Below are 23,742 nucleotides of genomic sequence, written 5' to 3'. Positions count from 1 at the left end.
GATAATAGGATTTTGGTACCTACCGGTAAATCCTTTTCTCGTAATCTGTTTTCCTGCATATGTTATTTGGTTCAGTAACACTTCGTTTAGTTACATACTGCATAGTTATTGGGTAAGTAATGTTTCAGCCGTTTGCTGATTAGTTCAAGCTAGTTGACTTGACGTGCCTTGTATGTGTGAGCTGGTATGAATCTCACCACTATCTGTTTTAAGTCCTTCTCTCGAAGCATGTCGTCTCCTCAGGCACAGTTTCTAGACTGAGTCTGGTAGGAGGGGCATAGAGGGAGGAGCCAACCCACACTCTTAAACTCTTGCCATTGGCTCCTGGTGGACTCGTCTATACCCCGTCCTATTTATATCAAGACCTTATAGTCACCTCTTAATTATATAATTGTATAGAAGCACCTGGTGAGGTCATGTGATCATGCTAGCCAATCGGGCACAGTGTATCCAATCAATGTACATGCTACCAATTGCAACATCATATTATTCAAATATTTTTCCACACTGCAACATTGTTTAGGGTTTTGATTACATCAGTTAGGGTTGTCCTGCTGGAAGGGTGGGTTTAGGTTTAGGCACCACCTAGGGAAGCTATGGTTAGGCTGTGGGGAGGGAGGGTTAGTGTTAGGGGGGTAGAAGGATAAGGTTAGCATACTTACTTAGTGTTGGGATTTACTTCTATATCGCAATCAATTGGCGGTGTATGATCAATATACTGTATGACAATGCTCAATGGCCCTCATTCCGAGTTGTTCGCTCGTTATTTTTCTTCGCATCAGTGTGATTTTCCGCTAACTGCGCATGCGCAATGTTCGCACTGCGGCTGCGTCAAGTAAATTTGCTTAGAAGTTTGGTATTTTACTCACGGCATTACGAGGTTTTTTCTTCGTTCTGGTGATCGGAGTGTGATTGACAGGAAGTGGGTGTTTCTGGTCGGAAACTGACCGTTTTATGGGTGTGTGTGTGAAAAAACGCTGCCGTTTCTGGGAAAAACGCGGGAGTGGCTGGAGAAACGGGGGAGTGTCTGGGCGAACGCTGGGTGTGTTTGTGACGTCAAACCAGGAACGAAACTGACTGAACTGATCGCAGTGGCAGAGTAAGTGTCGAGCTACTCAGAAACTGCTAAGAAATTTCTATTCGCAATTTTGAGAATCTTTCGTTCACAATTCTGCTATGCTAAGATTCACTCCCAGTAGGCGGCGGCTTAGCGTGTGCAATGCTGCTAAAAGCAGCTTGCGAGCGAACAACTCGGAATGAGGGCCAATGTCCTATGTGATGGTGACTTTTATACTGTCTGTACTTTATGGTCGTCATTGGGATGCTGTCTGTGCTGTATAATTTGATCCACTATTATAAACAAGGGAGTCACAATTAAAAACACTACTACAGTGAGAAGCATCAAAACATTTATATTATTAAATTAAGTATTCAACACCCTGACACATAAAAGGGAATTACAGAAATTCTATGTATGGTATATGAAAGCTAGCTGACATTGGATATGGAAGTTAGATCATATAAGTTGGCATGACTGTTCCTGAATACTTATGTTTTACTGGCAGATGGGATGCCGGCTGTCACTATACTGACAGCAGCATCCAGTCTGACAAAATCCCGGCAGTGAGGCAGCATGTCCCCTCGCGAGCTCACTGCACTCGCCATGCTTCAGGCCCAGTGTTTTGCTTTGCTCGCCACATGTTATATTCCCACACTGTTGGTGGCGTGGACCCACCTACTGAGTGAGAATAAGCTGCGGCGGTCAGGATTACGGGCATCTGTATTACACCGGCTGTTGGAATTCTGGCATCAGTCTGCTGATCTCTGGGATACCGACAGCCGGTATATTAACTGCATCTCACTGTTCCAATATGGTGTTAGCGCCAGGAGGCGCATGTCCCGGCCGTTGCCGTGGAGCCGGGACGCCGCACCTCCCGCTGACCCCCGCTTGGCACCTAGCAACAGGCGGACGCCGGGCGCAAGGTTTTCTGGTCCCCGCCCAGCACCTAGCAACAGGCAGACGCTTGGTGCAAAGTCTCCTGGTCCCCACCCGGCGCAACAGGCAGACGCCGGGCTCTGTGGGCCGCCGGATCCCTAGCAACGGGGATGCCGGAGGCAGACAGCATTCCTCGTTGCTGGGTAACTAAGTACCCAGCTGTGTACAAGGACGTGCAGCAGGACAGCTGCACGATATTTGCAATTATGGAGTTTCTTCTGTGATTGGTGCAACACCATTTATATTCTCTTCCTGGTCACTCCTAAGACGCTGGTGATAGTTCTTACTTCTGTGTGAACCTGTCAGCTCGTTAGAGATCCTGCCTGTGTTGTGCTGTGACCTGGAAACTTTGACTGATCGATTCTTGACCAGATCTTGCCAGCCGGTGTTCAGGTTTTCGTGGAGTATCCACGCTAACAGTTCTTTGTTTATATTTATATCTTTAACATCCCTGAGCATTGTTGCTCTCACTGTTTATTTGCTTATAACATCTAAGACCATTGTTGTTCTCATTATCACTCGTGCATTGGTGTTGAAGGTTAGTTAGGTTCCCCCTTACTCACTCGCAGTCTTGGGTGGTGCCTTGTCACTTAATACCGGGGGGCATCGGAGTTTAGGCGGACCTAACTCACCCATTCAAACGTGGCTGCCATGGGCAGAAGAACACTAGCACCGCAGGCACCATCTGACCACTAAGAGGGGTAACGGAGTCAGGGGTAAAGCACGCGTTGCTGCAGACATCAATTCTAGCTGTGAGTACTGGAACTTCCCAGCTGTAGCATACTCCCCTGAGTTCCAGGTACTCATCCGTAACATATGGGAGTTTACAATACATTATGATTACAAATATAGAGTGTTGTATCATCAATAATAATGTTATAACCAACTGTTATTATGTTATGATCATCTGAAACAAATTTGCTTGTCTCAAATATATGTAATTCAATTTAGATATTCAATTTATTTGAACATTGTATTACCGCTGGTTAGCTTATTACAGTACCTCAGCCGTAGATTTTTCCTTTAGTGAATCACCAAATTGTTGTAATAGTTATTTGAAAAAAATCTTGTAAATATATTTTTAACAGTTGTTTTCTATAGTAACAGTTTTTATCTCTTTCCAATTCAGTGGTAGTCAGTGCTATTAATTTATGATAACTAAACATGATTTTACCACGTGCTAGGTTTGCTGCTAGCAATTAGGATTCATTATGGAAAGGATATATGATATGTCATTTAGATCGAACTTCTTACATTCATTTTAGCCTCTCATCCTCTGACGAAATCACAGTAGAGGTGAAGAAATGAATTAGGATGTTCTTCCATCACCTCAAACGTCACAGTATGCATTTACCCGATATACTAGTGAACAGCTGCTTTGGAACTATCCAGCCAACATACATATATTATCTTTCCCTTCATCATATACAGTTCGTCTAAAAGGGGTCATAAGCATACAAGGACCGTATATTGTACTAGACCATTTTTAGGGGACTCTACTAATGTGGGATTGATTACCCTCTGATCTATGTAATCTGAACTGTAATTTTACATTGCAGTTGCTTATATAAGTGGAAAGTTATAGCAACTAAATAATAATAATAATAATTTTATTTATGTGGAGCTTTTCTCCAATAGGACTTGAGGCGCTTGCAGGTAGTATGAAAATTATACAGAGGTTTCAGGATTCTTGCGACCCCTCTTACTGTACATAGCCTCCGTCCGGCTCTTTGATATGACACTAAGCAGTGAGATTTTTTTTCTAACTTTTAAACTTCTGCAACAGTCTGGCAGTTTGCCCCTGCCAGGCTGCTACGGGGGAGCTGCTGGGGGAGCTCGGTCCCACCCTGCGGGGTTTGGAGCCTGAGTCTCTGGCTGCTGAGACATCAGTCCCTGGGTATCTCGCATCCAGCAGTTTACTGCTGAGATGGAGCCCCAAGCAGCCCACCGCCACTGGCAGCATGGCTGAAGAGAGAAGCTCTGTAAGTATAACCCAGATCCCCGCTAGCGGGGTCCCCGGGCCAGCTCGCGGTTATACAGCAGGAGCCATGGTGCTGGTAGAACTCCTCAGTCCATTCATGGAGCAGACCATGCTATGGTCTATAGGGGTAATTCAGACCTGTTCGTTCGCTAGCTGTTTTTTGCAGTCCTGCGTACGCATAGTCGCCGCCCACCGGGGAGTGTATTTTAGCCGTGCAAGTGTGCAGCCGAGCGGTACAAAAAGATCTTGTGCAGTTTCTGAGTTGCCCAGGACTTACTCAGTTGCTGCGATCACTTCAGCCTGTCCGGGGCCGGAATTGACGTCAGACACCCGCCCTGCAAACGCTTGGACACGCCTGCTTTTTACCAACCACTCCCTGAAAATGGTCAGTTGCCACCCACAAACACCTTCTTCCTGTCAATCTCCTTGCGATCGGCTGTGTGAATGGATTCTCCATAAAACCCATCACACAGCAACGATCCGCTTTGTACCCGAATCAAAAATCAAGGAAAACCAGGCGAGGGGGAAAGAAGAAACGACAGACGCAACCCAGATTGGGACACATCAAGGACCGCACGATACCCTGCTCGTCAGAGTAAAACATTGCGGTAGTTCATGAGAATTCCTCCTTACTACAGGTCATTAATCTGTCTGAAAGATCTCTCTCCCCTGTCCACATGAAGGTACTAGCGAAAGGTCTTTCCTTTTCACCCTCCAAATCTTTTAACAGATTCTCCTGGGAGAAAGATCTGAGACTGTTTGGTAGGAAGCTTCTTCTTAAAAATTTTTTTGCCAAACAACAACTGAGACAAGGGAGCACCTGTAGCGCAGAATTGTCCACTGATGATCTTCAAGCTATCCAAGTCCTAGAGGAACTTCAAACGGAATCTAATATGGAAGAAAATACATCCTGTCGACCCAAATGTAAACCCAAACCTTCATTTTTTCCTCCAGATAACACCAGTCCAGAAATTAAGATCTTTTTGAACAGAGTGTCAAAAGAATTTGATGACATCTATGTTCAAACTAAAACTGGTCATCAACACCTTCCCAGGAATCTCACATTTAAAGAGAGATAAGCCTTACGTGAAATGGAAACCTGGCGTGATATAATTATAAAACCATCGGATAAAGGTGGCAATATTGTTCTTTGGCCACAACAAATGTATGTCACTGAAGCACACAGACAGCTATTCAATCCTTTGTGTTATAAGAAGCTTCTGAATGATCCAACTACTAAGTTCTTGAAAGCTTATACCTCTTTGATACAAGAAGCTGCTGCACAGGGCACTATCACCAAACAAGAAGCAGCATATCTCACTGTCCAAAATCCTAAAACTCCTACGTTCTACCTTTTGCCCAAGATTCACAAAAATGCTCACCAGCCACCTGGCAGACCAATAATGTCAGGTAACGGTGGGATCTTGGAGCAACCCAGTCGATTTCTGGACCTACATCTACGTGAATTTGTTCTGGAATTACCATCATACTTACAGGATATGGCAGATTTATTGCGGAAAATCCACGATATTCATTTTGAGAATGATTTCCTCCTAGTGACTCTAGATGTAGAGGCGCTTTACTCCAGTATTAATCATCATCAAGGCCTGACAGCAGCCAAATTCTTTCTGGATCAAATTGGCACCAATGACTTTTCCGATTTTCTTTTACAGTTGCTCAATTTTGTTCTCTCTAAAAATTATTTTGTCTTTCAAGACCATGTTTTCCTACAAATCAGGGGAACCACAATGGGTGCGGCATGTGCACCCACATATGCGAACCTTTTTTTGTGGTGGTGGGAGCATTTTTATGTTTTCAATACCTCCAATGAAAAAATAAGATTTTACTTACCGATAAATCTATTTCTCGGAGTCCGTAGTGGATGCTGGGGTTCCTGAAAGGACCATGGGGAATAGCGGCTCCGCAGGAGACAGGGCACAAAAAGTAAAGCTTTTCCAGATCAGGTGGTGTGCACTGGCTCCTCCCCCTATGACCCTCCTCCAGACTCCAGTTAGGTACTGTGCCCGGACGAGCGTACACAATAAGGGAGGATTTTGAATCCCGGGTAAGACTCATACCAGCCACACCAATCACACCGTACAACTTGTGATCTAAACCCAGTTAACAGTATGATAACAGCGGAGCCTCTGAAAGATGGCTTCCTTCAACAATAACCCGAATTAGTTAACAATAACTATGTACAATTATTGCAGATAATCCGCACTTGGGATGGGCGCCCAGCATCCACTACGGACTCCGAGAAATAGATTTATCGGTAAGTAAAATCTTATTTTCTCTATCGTCCTAGTGGATGCTGGGGTTCCTGAAAGGACCATGGGGATTATACCAAAGCTCCCAAACGGGCGGGAGAGTGCGGATGACTCTGCAGCACCGAATGAGAGAACTCCAGGTCCTCCTTAGCCAGAGTATCAAATTTGTAAAATTTTACAAACGTGTTCTCCCCTGACCACGTAGCTGCTCGGCAGAGTTGTAATGCCGAGACCCCTCGGGCAGCCGCCCAAGATGAGCCCACCTTCCTTGTGGAGTGGGCCTTTACAGATTTAGGCTGTGGCAGGCCTGCCACAGAATGTGCAAGTTGGATTGTGCTACAGATCCAACGAGCAATCGTCTGCTTAGACGCAGGAGCACCCATCTTGTTGGGTGCATACAATATAAACAACGAGTCAGATTTTCTGACTCCAGCTGTCCTTGCAATATATATTTTTAATGCTCTGACAACGTCCAGTAACTTGGAGTCCTCCAAGTCACTTGTAGCCGCAGGCACTACAATAGGCTGGTTCAGATGAAATGCTGACACCACCTTAGGGAGAAAATGCGGACGAGTCCGCAGTTCTGCCCTGTCCGAATGGAAAATCAGATATGGGCTTTTGTAAGATAAAGCTGCCAGTTCTGACACTCTCCTGGCCGAAGCCAGGGCTAGAAGCATGGTCACTTTCCATGTGAGATATTTCAAATCCACCTTTTTTAGTGGTTCAAACCAATGAGATTTTAGAAATTCCAAAACCACATTGAGATCCCACGGTGCCACTGGAGGCACCACAGGCGGCTGTATATGCAGCACTCCCTTAACAAAGGTCTGGACTTCAGGGACTGAAGCCAATTCTTTTTGAAAGAAAATCGACAGGGCCGAAATTTGAACCTTAATAGATCCCAATTTGAGACCCATAGACAATCCTGATTGCAGGAAATGTAGGAATCGACCCAGTTGAAATTCCTCCGTCGGAGCACTCCGATCTTCGCACCACGCAACATATTTTCGCCAAATTCGGTGATAATGTTGCACGGTTACTTCCTTCCTCGCTTTAATCAAAGTAGGAATGACTTCTTCCGGCATGCCTTTTTCCTTTAGGATCCGGCGTTCAACCGCCATGCCGTCAAACGCAGCCGCGGTAAGTCTTGAAACAGACAGGGACCCTGCTGAAGCAAGTCCCTCCTTAGAGGTAGAGGCCACGGATCTTCCGTGATCATCTCTTGAAGTTCCGGGTACCAAGTCCTTCTTGGCCAATCCGGAACCACTAGTATCGTTCTCACGCCTCTTTGCCGTATAATTCTCAATACTTTTGGTATGAGAGGCAGAGGAGGAAACACATACACCGACTGGTACACCCAAGGCGTTACCAGCGCGTCCACAGCTATTGCCTGCGGATCTCTTGACCTGGCGCAATACCTGTCCAGTTTTTTGTTGAGGCGAGACGCCATCATGTCCACCATCGGTCTTTCCCAACGGGTTACCAGCATGTGGAAGACTTCTGGATGAAGTCCCCACTCTCCCGGGTGAAGATCGTGTCTGCTGAGGAAGTCTGCTTCCCAGTTGTCCACTCCCGGGATGAACACTGCTGACAGTGCTATCACATGATTCTCTGCCCAGCGAAGAATCCTTGCAGCTTCTGCCATTGCACTCCTGCTTCTTGTGCCGCCCTGTCTGTTCACATGGGCGACTGCCGTGATGTTGTCCGACTGGATCAACACCGTTTTTTTTTTTTTTTTTTTGAAGCAGAGGTTCTGCCTGGCTTAGAGCATTGTATATTGCTCTTAGTTCCAATATGTTTATGTGAAGAGACGTTTCCAGGCTCGTCCATACTCCCTGGAAGTTTCTTCCTTGTGTGACTGCTCCCCAGCCTCTCAGGCTGGCGTCCGTGGTCACCAGGATCCAATCCTGTATGCCGAATCTGCGGCCCTCCAATAGATGAGGACTCTGCAACCACCACAGAAGAGACACCCTTGTCCTTGGAGACAGGGTTATCCGTAGGTGCATCTGAATATGCGACCCTGACCATTTGTCCAACAGATCCCTTTGGAAAATTCTTGCGTGGAATCTGCCGAATGGAATTGCTTCGTAAGAAGCCACCATTTTTCCCAGGACTCTTGTGCATTGATGTACAGACACCTTTCCTGGTTTTAGGAGGTTCCTGACAAGCTCGGATAACTCCTTGGCTTTTTCCTCCGGGAGAAAAACCTTTTTCTGAACCGTGTCCAGAATCATCCCTAGGAACAGCAGACGAGTTGTCGGCATTAACTGGGATTTTGGAATATTCAGAATCCACCCGTGCTGTTTTAGCACTTCTTGAGACAGTGCTAATCCCATCTCTAGCTGTTCTCTGGACCTTGCCCTTATTAGGAGATCGTCCAAGTATGGGATAATTAATACGCCTTTTCTTCGAAGAAGAATCATCATCTCGGCCATTACCTTTGTAAAGACCCGAGGTGCCGTGGACAATCCGAACGGCAGCATCTGAAACTGATAGTGACAGTTTTGTACAACGAACCTGAGGTACCCCTGGTGTGAGGGGTAAATTGGAACGTGGAGATACGCATCCTTGATGTCCAAGGATACCATAAAGTCCCCCTCTTCCAGGTTCGCTATCACTGCTCTGAGTGACTCCATCTTGAACTTGAACTTCTTTATGTACAGGTTCAAGGACTTCAGATTTAGAATAGGCCTTACCGAGCCATCCGGCTTCGGTACCACAAAAAGAGTGGAATAATACCCCTTCCCTTGTTGTAGAAGAGGTACCTTGACTATCACCTGCTGAGAGTACAGCTTGTGAATGGCTTCCAAAACCGTCTCCCTTTCGGAGGGGGACGTTGGTAAAGCAGACTTCAGGAAACGGCGAGGTGGATCTGTCTCTAATTCCAACCTGTACCCCTGAGATATTATCTGCAGGATCCAGGGATCTACTTGCGAGTGAGCCCACTGCGCGCTGTAATTTTTGAGACGACCCCCCACCGTCCCCGAGTCCGCTTGAGAAGCCCCAGCGTCATGCTGAGGCTTTTGTAGAAGCCGGGGAGGGCTTCTGTTCCTGGGAAGGAGCTGCCTGTTGCTGTCTCTTCCCTCGACCTCTGCCTCGTGGCAGATATGAATAGCCCTTTGCTCTCTTATTTTTAAAGGAACGAAAGGGCTGCGGTTGAAAGGTCGGTGCCTTTTTCTGTTGGGGAGTGACTTGAGGTAGAAAGGTGGATTTCCCGGCTGTAGCCGTGGCCACCAAATCTGATAGACCGACTCCAAATAACTCCTCCCCTTTATACTGCAAAACTTCCATATGCCGTTTTGAGTCCGCATCGCCTGTCCACTGTCGCGTCCATAAAGTTCTTCTGGCCGAAATGGACATAGCACTTACCCGTGATGCCAGTGTGCAGATATCCCTCTGTGCATCACGCATATAAAGAAATGCATCCTTTATTTGTTCTAACGACAGTAAAATATTGTCCCTGTCCAGGGTATCAATATTTTCAATCAGGGACTCTGACCAAACTACCCCAGCACTGCACATCCAGGCAGTCGCTATAGCTGGTCGTAGTATAACACCTGCATGTGTGTATATACTTTTTTGGATATTTTCCATCCTCCTATCTGATGGATCTTTAAGTGCGGCCGTCTCAGGAGAGGGTAACGCCACTTGTTTAGATAAGCGTGTTAGCGCCTTGTCCACCCTAGGAGGTGTTTCCCAGCGCTCCCTAACCTCTGGCGGGAAAGGGTATAATGCCAATAATTTCTTTGAAATTATCAGCTTTTTATCAGGGGCAACCCACGCTTCATTACACACGTCATTTAATTCTTCTGATTCAGGAAAAACTATAGGTAGTTTTTTCACACCCCACATAATACCCTGTTTAGTGGTACCTGTAGTATCAGCTAAATGTAACGCCTCCTTCATTGCCAAAATCATATAACGTGTGGCCCTACTGGAAAATACGGTTGATTCGTCACCGTCACCACTGGAGTCATCGCCTGTGTCTGGGTCTGTGTCGACCGACTGAGGCAAAGGGCGTTTCACAGCCCCTGACGGTGTTTGAGTCGCCTGGACAGGCACTAATTGATTGTCCGGCCGTCTCATGTCGTCAAACGACTGCTTTAGCGTGTTGACACTATCCCGTAGTTCCATAAATAAAGGCATCCATTCTGGTGTCGACTCCCTAGGGGGTGACATCCTCATATTTGGCAATTGCTCCGCCTCCACGCCAATATCGTCCTCATACATGTCGACACACACGTACCGACACACAGCAGACACACAGGGAATGCTCCTAACGAAGACAGGACCCACTAGCCCTTTGGGGAGACAGAGGGAGAGTTTGCCAGCACACACCAAAAGCGCTATATATATATATCAGGGATAGCCTTATAATAAGTGCTCCCTTATAGCTGCTTTGTTATATCAAAATATCGCCATAAATTTGCCCCCCCTCTCTGTTTTAACCTGTTTCTGTAGTGCAGTGCAGGGGAGAGACTTGGGAGCCGTCCTGACCAGCGGAGCTGTGAGAGGAAATGGCGCCGTGTGCTGAGGAGATAGGCCCCGCCCCTTTTCTGGCGGGCTCGTCTCCCGCTATTTAGAGAAATCAGGCAGGGGTTAAATATCTCCATATAGCCTCTGGGGGCTATATGTGAGGTATTTTTAGCCTTTATATAGGTTACATTTGCCTCCCAGGGCGCCCCCCTCCCAGCGCCCTGCACCCTCAGTGACTGCCGTGTGAAGTGTGCTGAGAGGAAAATGGCGCACAGCTGCAGTGCTGTGCGCTACCTTTAGAAAACTGCAGGAGTCTTCAGCCGCCGATTCTGGACCTCTTCTGACTTCAGCATCTGCAAGGGGGCCGGCGGCGCGGCTCCGGTGACCATCCAGGCTGTACCTGTGATCATCCCTCTGGAGCTTGATGTCCAGTAGCCAAGAAGCCAATCCATCCTGCACGCAGGTGAGTTGACTCCTTCTCCCCTCAGTCCCTCGCTGCAGTGATCCTGTTGCCAGCAGGAATCACTGTAAAATAAAAAACCTAGCTAAACTTTTTCTAAGCAGCTCTTTAGGAGAGCCACCTAGATTGCACCCTTCTCGGCCGGGCACAAAAATCTAACTGGAGTCTGGAGGAGGGTCATAGGGGGAGGAGCCAGTGCACACCACCTGATCTGGAAAAGCTTTACTTTTTGTGCCCTGTCTCCTGCGGAGCCGCTATTCCCCATGGTCCTTTCAGGAACCCCAGCATCCACTAGGACGATAGAGAAATACACTATACATGTAATATTATGGTTGAGATACATCGACGACGTATTCATAATCTGGAATGGTGACAGAGGTATGCTCATGGACTTTATTCAGATTCTCAATACGAATGATCTTAACATTACCTTGACACATCTCATTAGCTCTGAAAGGGTACCATTCCTCGATCTTAATATCTACACATCTGACGCAGGTTTCTTGGAAACTGAATTATATCGTAAGGAGACGGCAACCAACAGTCTCCTTCACCAAACAAGCTCACATTTTCCCCCCACCATTGAAAACATCCCGAAAGGGGAATACTTGCGTTTGAGACGTAATTGCTCGGAGGACCGAATCTTCAAAATCAAGAGTTTGGAACTTACTAATCGCCTCCTAACCAGAGGCTATAGCAAACGCTCACTCAAACGGGCATATACAGCCACTGCAGCAACTAAAAGGGAAAATCTGATTTTTGGGAAGAAAACCAAAGACATAGAGCAGGATGATATCATTGATTTATTGGCACTAATGTCTACAACCTTTCCAAATACTCTTTGAAATAAAGAGACCAGAACAATTTTAATATTTTTTCTCAAATCTTTATTTGCTTCATAGATCCTTGGAAAGGGTAATTTTGTTTTAATATTGTCAATAAACGTTATGTCTTTAGCATTCTCTAAAAATTTCATACATTATCAATTTTTTCTCTCAAGAGTGCACCCACACAAGAACCTTCTGTTTTCTCCCATTGCAAGTTTGCCCAGGACTTACTCAGCTGCTGCGATCACTTCAGCCTGTCCGGGGCCGGAATTGACGTCAGACACCCGCCCTGCAAACGCTTGGACACGCCTGCTTTTTACCAACCACTCCTTGAAAATGGTCAGTTGCCACCCACAAACACCTTCTTCCTGTCAATCTCCTTGCGATCGGCTGTGTGAATGGATTCTTCATAAAACCCATCACACAGCAACGATCCGCTTTGTACCCGGACGACGCACCTGCGCATTGCGATGCATATGCATGCGCAGTTCTGACCTGATCGCAGCGCTGCAAAAAACGCTAGCGAGCGATCAGGTCTGAATTACCCCCTATGTGTATACATTATACAGACAGAACTGCTGTATCCTCTGAAGTTAGATGGTGGTTAGCTTTGCTCATAATGACATGTTTATGCCTCCCTCAACAGTGCAGGGACTCAGGGGCAGATGTATTAAGCCTGGAGAAGTGATAAAGCACTGATAACTACTGTAAGTGATAAGTGCAAGGTGATAACGCACCAGCCAATCAGTTCCTAACTGCCAATTTACATACTGGAGCTTATTGGCTGGTACGTTATCACCTTGCACCAGAGCCGTAACTAGGGCAGTGCGGACGGTGCGTTGCACACAGCGCAGTTGGTGTGTGGGCGCCATTGTCCGCCTTACCCCGAGATCACTAAAATGTTTTTACGCCGCCGAGTATCATCCACCCGCTGAATGTATAACACTAGCAGCGTACGCGGCTCCTTCTCTCTCGGATGCACTGCTAGTTATATACAGTACAGCAAGCAGCGCTGCTTGTCCTGTGTGGGCTCCGCTTCCCCCCGGCTGTGTACTATGGCAACGGAGGAGGCAGCCAATGAAGAGGGGCGCAGACTAGCTCCTGAGAAGATGCCCCCCAGAGCCCGGCCGTAGGGAGCAGAGTATGGAGGCACAGATGCTGCTCTCCCGAGTCCCGCGAGCCACACATCTATCTCAGACGCCGCTGCTCCCCACCCTTCCTGCTGAGGATAGAGGAGAAGCTCCCCTCAGGTCAGTTCCGTGACATCGGGGACATTGTGTCAGACTGCAGGGCGGTGCAGGGGGATGCTGGACAGATGCTACTATTCACACACTGCTCTTAGTGCTGCCCCAGAGTAAATGTAATTGTGATACGTTGAGATTCCTGTCAGTCCTGTTGCGGCTTGTCTGGTTGACCTGTTCCCGGGTGCGGCTCCTCCCGGATCTGCGTAGAACTCCTGTATAGGATTTGGGCAGAAGGACGGGGATACCCCAGTACGGACAACACCCCCAAAGTGTGTAAGGATTACTATGGTAGGATACAATAACACAGATTTATTGTAAAAAAAAGAATGGGTACTACCCTGGTTAAGTGGCTTGGATTCGCAGGTGGGTAAACTCAGTACAATCCAATAAGGCACATTATCTCATATTACATTAGTGATATAATGAACACTTTTCAACATCAACTTGAACACTTTTCTTACATCAATGGACACGTTATCATATTAGAAATAACTAATGCAAGAGATCATATTTGAGATACAAATGTAAGAGAATTTCAACATCAAATTAATGGACCACTGGATGGTGCTATGAACTCCTATCAGAGTCTCTTTCCCTATATAATGTCCTGAACGTCCAGGTATGAATCCACGCAAGGCACGTGGTAACTCCAAAGGAATATAGGGGTTATGGATGATACAGGGTTAAATGTTTAGTGACCAGGCATCAGTGGTAACTGGGAGGGTTGCACAATGGATTGGTTGGTGCACGTAGGTGACGCCTTAGTTCTCCGTATAACTGCGCTGGACGGCTGAAGTATGGTTAGTCTATTGAAACTACGGATGTGGCAGGTACCGCATATCTGGGTCTTAGTGTGATTTCCAGGGGGTGAGTGGACAGGGCTGTCTCTAAGAGATCCTGATTAATACAGGGGGCTCAACATGGGGAGCAGGTACCTGTTTCTGTTCGGGGTCCAGACGTGGTTCTCCCTTCCTCTTGGGTGCTCAGGAGCACGACGCTCCCCGGATCGCAGCCAGCTCCTGCCGCGGTTGCAGCAGCACTTATCCCCTTTTTTCCTTATGTCAGCGGTCGCGCTGACTCCAGCGGCTGCTCTCCCCAGTCCCCGGCTGCCAGCTCTTCTCTGGCGGCCAGCGGCAGCCTGTTCCCGCCGGGCAGCGGCAGCGTATATGCTCTCCCCGGCGGCCGGGCATGACATCACTCCCCGGCTCTTCTCTCTTGTCGCCCTCCATCTCCTGGCAATGCAGCGGCGGGTCGCACCTTCCTTCCCGTCAGTGCAGCGGTGGGTCGCGCTCCCCGTCCCTCCTTCCGTGCAGCGGTGGGACACACTCCGTCTTCTCAGCGGCTGCTCAGTGAGGCCCTTCTCTACCGCGCTCTCCTCTTCGACGCCAGTCCTGCCTCCTCTTCTCCCGCTCTCTGGACCGCCAATCACCACGAGTCTCCAGCTTTTCCAACTCTGGGTCCTAGTGTCCTGCAGGTAATCGTCCGGACCGCTGTGGTTGCCTAGCAACCGGACAGTCTATTAACCCCTGCGGGGACAGCAGCTGCAGTTGTGGTTAGCAGGGGTCAGTGGGGCAGATACTGGGCATCACATTATTATTACTCACTCTTTCCCTTTCTGTCTCTCTCTCCCTTTCTCTCTTTCCCTCTCTCTATCTCCCTCCTTCCCTTTGTAAAAGCCTGCCATAATGTGTGGGGACTCTGTCTAGTGTAAAGTGTAAAAAGATTGACTCTGCCTGCGGTAATGTGTAAAAAAGGGGAAGCTGTCTGCTGTAATGTGTAAAAAAGGGGACGCTGTCTGCCGAAATGTGTAAAAAGGGGACTCTGTCTGCAATAATGTGTAAAAAGGGGGACGCTGTCTGCTGTAATGTGTAAAAAAGGGGACTCTGCCTGCCGTAATGTGTAAAAAGGGCTCTACCTGGTGTAGTGGTGCTACTGTGCAGCGTAAGTTGAATAATGGAGACTACTCTGCACCGTAGTATGAATTGGTATTATTTTGTGGCCACGCCCTTTCCCCATGAAGCCACACCTCTATATATTTTTCACGCGCCTACGGCGCGCACTGCCCCTGTCTTGCATGGGGGGGGGGGGTGCCAATGCCGTTTCTTGCACACAGCGCTAAAATGCTGGATTGGCTGGTGCGTTATCACCTTGCACTTATCACTTACAGTAGTTATCACTGCTTTATCACTTCTCCAGGCTTAATATATCTGCCCCATAGAGCTGTAGTGAGCAGCATTCCCCGTCTTGGGGCCGGGGGGGGGGGGGGGGGGGGGGCGTTTCAGCATATAGCATACCTCCCAACATGACCCTCTCCAGGAAGGACAAAATGCTCTGCTTCTGGACTTTTCTCTTCATTTAAGGTTGCCAGCACCTGTGTTGAACAAGTAAATGGATAAGATAGGTGTTTCAGCACAGGTGATTGCAATCATACATTAAGAGAAAAGTCCAGGAGCAGAGCATTGTGTCCCTCCTGGAGAGGGTCATGTTGGGAGGTATGATATAGCCAGGAGGCTAGCCGCAGCGTATAGCCAGGTGGTGCCCCTCCCCCCTCTGTCCATACGCAGAGTGTACGGCAGCCGGGTGGCGGTAAGCGCCGTCCAGGCCAATCTTCCTTTCCCTCCGCCTCTATGAAAATCTTGCTGTTGTAATTAGCAGGGCAGCTGACAGGGACCGCCAAAGTAACAGCGGGAAGTCTGACGCCGGGCAGGAGGCAGACCACAACAAGGCGCCCATCACTCCCTCACTACGATGGGTGCATTGCAGGGCTTGTGATGAAGGCGAGCATCTATGGCACAGACAGTGCGCTACAGTACAACGGGTGCACGCTGACACATGGCACTATACACTCCTATGCTGTGACAGTAAGGCAGCTCAGCACTAAGGTAACACAGAGATATGGTTCCCTGCCCAGCTCACTTACTACTGTACACACCACCTCTGGTACTAGCAGCAGGTTAGCTAGGAACATAGCTAGTCTAGAGGTTATGCAGTCACCCAATCTTTAAGATGCCAGGTACAGGCTGGCGCATGGCACCATTTGCTCCCACACTGGAGGGGGGAGGGACCGTGTTAAACACACTGACATCCCAACATGATATTCTGGGGATATATATGCCTGTATTATATATTTGTATACAGTATATTTATGTATGCATATATGTATGTTGTACATGTCCATATATCTGTATGGAGTTAGTTATTTGTTTAACAAAGCTCAATCTAGGGTACTGGTTATTATTAGTTCCCTCTGAGAGTAACACAGGTTTACAGATATCAGTTCCTGTTTTGGCCGTGCGTGTTCAATGTCATCCACTGGCCCGGTAATTTAGTGATATATGTATTTATTAACCAGTTCTCTGCCCTCTAGGATCAGAGTAGTATCTGTTCTTATCAGTTTCATATCTCATGTGCCCCTATCTGGGGGCCATATATATTGAATGGAGGTTGTCCACTCCATGCAATGACCTGGTATTGCACCATCTGGACAGTGTAACGAGGTAATTTGAATCCAACACTTCTATAAAACACGTGACGTAGTCTGAGATAAATTTCATTATGCTATTATTCTTCTTACAAACACAGCGTGCTGTGCACTGTTTCTGGGACACATTTGCTAGCATGTATTCCAGTCTGTACTGTTTATAATGACCCTTATTCCCCACAGATTCCTACTATACGGTCATCTGACAGAGTGTCCATTTGCATACGGTCAAGTCGGTTTTTCTCTGCAGCTGTCTTTGGCCACAAGGAACAGGGAGTATTTGGGAGTCACCAGAACATGATTAGACTTGACTTTGTATAGAAGATAGATCCAGGTATGTTTCACCTTCGGTCCTAGTTTTGCAGACTTGTGCTTCTGTAGAACACATATACACGTCTGTGAGGTGGTTCTGGTTTACTTATATGCCTCCAGAGCTTGACCTTTTGCTTCTATGTGTAACAGTGGGAGGTTTCTATTTAAGCATCTGCAGTGTTTTGAGCGTCTCCTTAAAACGCAGCTGCCCAATAACAGAAGCTGTAAGGCTGTAAGGAGCTTCTTATTTTTGCACCCAGGGGATAGTTTGCTAGTAATGATGGGTAGGGGTAGGCTCTGTAGCCTAGTGTTTAAGTTCCCTACACACAGTGATGTTCCCTGCACACAGCGATGTCAGAGTTTCTGGTTCGTATCCTAGGTTTGACCAGTGTTTAATATCAGGAAGGGAAACATTGGCACTTTGTGCAATATTTTATGTCCTGCTATTGCTTTACAATTATTTAGAATATATACATTACATATCTGGAAAAATCATTATATATGTATATATGTACCTCCTTTTCCTACAGGTTAGGGAGAGTGGAGAAAGTTGACAGAAACTTCTGGCAGAGCTCTGCCATCATTTGATGTCTTCCAGTTCTCTCCCCTATTTATAGATGGAATACTAAGCTATCGTAGTATTCCGTTTCCTGCCCAGAAGAGAGGTTTGTCTGGTCCAGCCCTTTTCTAAGAACAGAGCCCTGTGGCTCAATGAGCTAACAGCAGGGACATGTACACAAACGGACCAGGATACAAACCTTACTGCAGAACTAACATTTAATATGTGCAGATGTATGTGTGTATGTATATGTGTGTGTGTGTGTGTGTATATATATATATATATATATATATATATATTCATACATATATCTATATGAATAATATATATATGGTATACATGTACAGGTTATGGGTACATTCGGGTTCTCCAGGAGATTCCCTTGACTAATAGCGATGTTTACCATCTTAACTAGAAGATCGCAGTGTGGATTGGGTCTCCTGGATCCTTTTCTTTTCACGATTGGGATCAGGACCTCCACAAGCATGTCTCATATATCTCAATTACTTTAGATGTAAAGGATAGTCACCACCATTCCAGTCTGTCCATTTCACAGGTCCTGATTCTTATAGCACATATTCTGATATCAAGACCACATGTACTGTGGGGAGCTGTGTTAAGGTCTCAGTCTCTTCTGGAACTGAGGGCTTACATCCAAGTATAGACTTGGTGCAGGGAGATTTCCTGAATATCCCTGGACTATTTCCTCCTTGTTCCCTTCTGAAAAATCCTTCTTAAGTAATTTGGGTTTGTAGTCCTCTTGTCGTCTTCCAGTTTTCATATATATATTTATACTTTTTCCACTGACTTCCCGTTAATAAGGAGGTTTTATATGTGGTCACAGGAGTTCCTCAACTGTGACCTAGAGTTGTAGGTTTCATCCCTTATCTGGATGACCTATTCCCTTTAAGCCTCGTCTGGAGAGATATTTGGTAACTGCTTCTGTTAGCATCACTTATACATGAAAGATGCTTAGTTCTATTTGTGTAGCTTCTCTTGGTTAATCTCCTTAAGCAAAAGGGGCTTGGCTTGCTGGGTCTTTCAAACTTCTAAAATGTGGAGGTTGGCTTTTAAGAGACCGTTCCAGTACATCCCTATGAGATTTCCTCTTTCACACGGTCTGGATTTTCTCCTCTACAAGCTGGTCCAGATTACTCAGTTGCAGATTTCTCCCCGGTATTGGTTGTACAATACACTTGGTCTCTCCGGACAAGTCCAGGTATCCACTCAGGATTCTCCCCTGCCCATCGATGCCCTGCACCCAGGGATACTTGAATGGCATTGGGTCACTTTGCTTCTCCTTTCCAAAGTTGGTTCTAGGTCTTATGAGTATGTATAACCGCTTGTGCGCTACACCTCTACTGTGACATACTTATAAGTGTAAGAAGTACACAATTTATACTACCACCATTCGGTTTTTCTCCCTAAGTCGACATATAACCAGTGGTCTTTGCAAAGGACAAACCCTACTTACCTTAGAGTGAGTTTTCTGCACAGATAATTTCTACTCCGGTGAAAGGCACTAACTGTGGAGGCCTTGTGAGATCTGTGGTCTTACCAGCTAGCTTAGGTGTTCACTGTTTTTCGTACTCCTTCCCTGTTTACTCATGCAGTGTAGACAATATACAACTGTTTTGTTCTCATTCTCTTGTCTAGCCTCGCAGGTCTCGGTCAACAGATCTGCTGATTCTTTCATGGACAACCCTGGAATGTTGCCTCTGTGTTTGGGCTTGTTCTGGCACCAATGCTTGACAGATTGGCTGTTCCAGAGGTGTAGGAATGCAGAAAATTCTGGTGGCTCATCTGTGTATGCATGCCACATGTAGTCCAGGCATTCCTATAATATCGAACGGCATTTGTGGCTTAAGCAGTTTACTCTTGTTGGTTGGTGCCAACTTTTCTGTTTTTACGTTTTTGTTGGCAAGCAGGGCTCTCTATGCTCTTCTTTTAAAGTGTAGACTCACTGGTGGGTCTTCCCAATAACTTATCCTGTCAGACATTCATCTGTTTGTTCAGGGAGTTGTTGGCCTTCAATGTTCCGCCTTACGCTGCGGTTCTCACTTGCTATTGCAGGGTTGCAATCTTTCGGGCTAGCCTCTGCAATCCTTATGATTATTTAGGGCATGATCGTGACTACAATATTTGTGTAGCCATGATGGCTCCACCTTTGTTTCGATAACTGCATGGCCAGCCTTGACATGCTATCTGGCTTGCTGGCAAGGCTATTGGTACGACATATGTATCCCAGTCATCTTGTTTTATTGGCCGATCCTAGCCTCTCTGCTTCTCGGCCATTTCTGGCATCTGTATCGCCTCCTTCTATTTGTTGGTGGGTCTCTCTATCAGTTCCCTTTGGGTCATACTGCATATTAGGTTGCCTGACATAATTTTGTCACGCTCCAAAAAGCATCTCGGTTGTGGCCTAGAGTCTTGGCTAGACTGTGCAGTCTTCCGAGATTCTCAGCGCTCCTCCGACAGTTTGGGAAGCTCTGGGACAAACCCATGGTACTAACTCCAGCGTCCCCTATGGATGAGAGAGAAAACAGGATTTTGGTACTTACCGATAAATCCCTTTCTCTGAGTCCATAGGGGACACTGGACGCCCACCCTGCGCTGCTTTTTTCTGGTGGTGTGGTTCTATACCTGGTTGCCCCTGGAATTCTGGATGGCTGGGTGTTTTTAGGACCTGGTTGCAAGTTTTCCTTGCCTTTCTGCCATTTTGCATTTTTTGTGTGGTTATGTGTCTGTGTGTTTCTGATGTTCCTGTTTTACGGAGATCTCTGATCTTGCTTACCTCCTCCTCTGTTGGCCGTGTTGCCGTCTCTCCTCTGGCACAGTTTCTTAACTGGTCTGGGGATGTGGTATAGAGTGGGAGGAGCCAGTCACACACATTTAACATTTTAAAGTGCTGGCTCGACTGATCACCAATCTATACCCATGGTACGAACTCTAGCGTCCTCTATGGACTCAGAGTAAGGGATTTATCGGTAAGTACCAAAATCCTGTTATCTGGTATGGAATCCATTGTTTACATAAAATTAATTAATATAATTTTAAACGCTGGTCATGTTCTTGTTTGCATTATCTTCAAATAAAAAATTGTTTTAATAATGTGAATTTAAAATGAGATTTTGTTGTTTACTCATGCAGGAAAATATTGGTCTCCAAAGTGTTTTGGATAAACTAGCCACATACAGTATCTATTGATGGTTTGTAATAGTCATATCCCATGAGTTTAAAAAAAATAAATTTTAATAATATTTATATTGTAATTTGGCCTAAATTAAGATGCTGTTTATCTGCCAAAGCATCCAGCTGACCTTTATCTGGTGAATTTGAAAACAACTACAGTAGTTAGGTTTACACAGCCTTTTAATCCCTTTGCTCTCCATGCATCAGATGTTGGCAGGCAGCCAACCTATAGCTGTCACACAATTAATTCAAGAATACAGCTGTTGAGCAGAAGTTGTTCAGTCAATGCTGTAACTCAATAAAGAAACAAAAATGAGCAGAAGTAATGTTTACAGCGATGTTTCAGTTGGGCACATAAGATGGAAAATAAGTATTGAGATCTTCAAAATTGTTCTATGCTGGCACAATAGATTGTGCCCAAAAATAATATACAAATAAATAAAAAGTACAATTTTCAGAACACACAAGCAGCCATATATTTCTATGCGCAATTGTTTACTGAAATATGACGTGTGCATATTACTTATTGTGCACTAGTGTGTTTATATGTCTTTTCTTACACAAATATCCATCATGTTCAATGAATTTAATTATAACAAAGTTGTTTTGTGTTTTTATTTTATTTTATTTAAACTCTCTTTTATAAAGCAGCAGTCATTTACAAGGCACTGCTTTGGCTTATGGCTGCTTTAAAAAAACGTCTGAGCAACCGTAGGCATCCTGCACCTCCGGCAATCTCGGACGCTATTACATCTCGCCTATAAAGCTAAAAGAATAAAGCTTGATGGTAAGAATTGAATCAAATTCGCAGAACATGTGGAATGAATTGTATTATTATTATTATTATTATTATTCACATAGGAGCTTTTTAAAACCTCAGAGTACACCTTGAAATCGCAAGCAGTCAACAACTTTTCTGGGAATGTATGAGAGCCTATTACGGGTATCCTATTAGCCCCATTAATTTTTCAACCGGATAAACAGGCTAATATCACGATTGTAGCCTGATGGTGAGTATCGGGCTATCCTATTCTAGAACATTTTTTTCCAGCCATAAATACATGTTTTCGTGCAATAAAAATTGGGATCTGGGATAAGTTCAAGGACCCATGTGTTATTACGGCTCTGAAAGGCTGCTTATTGAGGATTGTGTTTTGTGTGTCTGAGGCATGGAATGCATAATACACAACAAATGCCGGCATCTGGGATCAGGACACCGGCACCGTCACCCTGGCGAGCCTTTTAGCAGAGGTAAATTACCGCATCTAATAGGATATCACACTATGAAATTTTGTGCGAAGGCTTCACATTATCATGCCCCCTTTACTTGCATATTGGACCTCTGCACTGTGATCTCCTGAAGGGGAGGTCTCAAAAATCACAAAGAATGTCACACAACATAATATAATACAAAAGTCATATTTACTAAAGACATGCTCTTTTCTTATGCAAATATGCTTTAAATATACAGGATTACTATACTCAGCATTTGACCAATATATGGGCGGGAGAATTCAATTGGGCGCTAGGTTTAGCGAGGTAAAAAACCTTGTGTACCTCACGCCCAATTTTGGATTAACATGAGGATGCGCGCTCCCAATGCCTACAGTTGCCAATAAAAAAATGTTATAGGGTTCATAGGCCAACTCAGGGGGGGTTTCAGTTGCTTGGAAAGCCCCCCTTCTTCACAGCCTGGCCAGGGGCCACTCCAGGCAGTATAACGGATGGAATAGAGCTGCTGCACATGTGCTGTAACAGCAGATTTTCCTACCAAGTCTGCTGTATGTCTGTTTCTGTGGATCTGAGCGCTCAAACATCGCACCAGAGAAGGAATCTGGTAAGTGGCTCACCATAATTATTTGGCCTGCTTATGTCTGAAGTATTTCATAAACTTTGTTTGGGGCATACTATAGCTTGTTACATACTAATTATGCATCCTTCATGGACTGGTGACATTCACTCTAAAATCAAACATTTGGAAACCTCCTTCGAGAAATCCTGCATTTGCTCCTAGGGATTTCAAGCACTGAAAATCCACTGCATGTGAAACAAAATAATAAATGATACTCTCTGTGGCTCACCAGTGCTCTCCGCCGTTCCCAGTAGTCTCCCCTCCATCTTTTCATTAGGTAGGGTGCTGCTGGGAGGTGCAGTTGTCTAAGTGACCAGATCCAGTAGGAATACACTCATACGGGGGGAGGAGGGAATCACACACACTCATGCACACACTCACAGATAGAAAAAAAAATGGATGTGCAATAAATAATATATGGCGCTAAAGTGAATTAAAGTGTTTTTTGTGAAATATCAGTGAACAGTATCAATTTAAAAAAAATCTGATTGTGTATGTAACATTTGGTTCATTTCTTTGTGTTACTATGCATCTATTTCTCCTTGTTGACAGGAGAGGTCATATTGCGGAACAACTATATAATTGAACTAAAGACTGTTTCCGCATTTTACCAGTAAAAAGGAGTAATGAATAATTCCTCATATTAAGGGACTACTTACCATCTGTCCTCTATAAAAGAAGATTGAAAGACATGTTAAACTACTATATGAACTGGGCGTTGCTAAGCAACAGTGACTTTGGAAGTATATGTGGTGACTTAAGATAGGTTAAGAACTGGGTATCCTAGAAAACAAGGACCGGAAGTGACATTACGGCCATGCGGTCAATCAACGAAGAGGTGTATGTTTACATACGGGAGTAACGAGCAGCGGGTTAAGGTGGTAATTCCAAGTTGATCGCAGCAGGATTTTTTTTAGCAGTTGGGCAAAACCATGTGCACTGCAGGGGATGCAACTATAATATGTGCAGAGAGAGTTAGATTTGGGTGGGTTATTTTGTTTCTGTGCAGGGTAAATACTGGATGCTTTATTTTTACACTGCAATTTAGATTGCAGATTGAACACACCACACCCAAATCTAACTCTCTCTGCA

General features: G+C 45.6%; 1 long non-coding RNA gene and 1 pseudogene across 1 annotated transcript in view; both read left to right on the top strand.

Moving 5' to 3' along the window:
- The window catches only part of LOC134943617 (uncharacterized), a 32,725-nt gene that overhangs the window by 1,968 nt on the left and 7,015 nt on the right, over positions 1-23,742 (top strand). The window contains exon 2 of the long non-coding RNA XR_010181638.1: positions 16,919-17,069. This is a non-coding gene — a long non-coding RNA (uncharacterized LOC134943617). The remainder of the gene's footprint in view (positions 1-16,918; positions 17,070-23,742) is intronic.
- Positions 16,602-16,752, top strand: LOC134946721 (U2 spliceosomal RNA; annotated as a pseudogene).

This window comes from Pseudophryne corroboree, chromosome 7, assembly GCF_028390025.1.
Source record: "Pseudophryne corroboree isolate aPseCor3 chromosome 7, aPseCor3.hap2, whole genome shotgun sequence".
In the NCBI taxonomy this organism is placed as follows: Eukaryota; Metazoa; Chordata; class Amphibia; order Anura; family Myobatrachidae; genus Pseudophryne; species Pseudophryne corroboree.
This window is presented reverse-complemented; position numbering and strand designations above follow the sequence as displayed.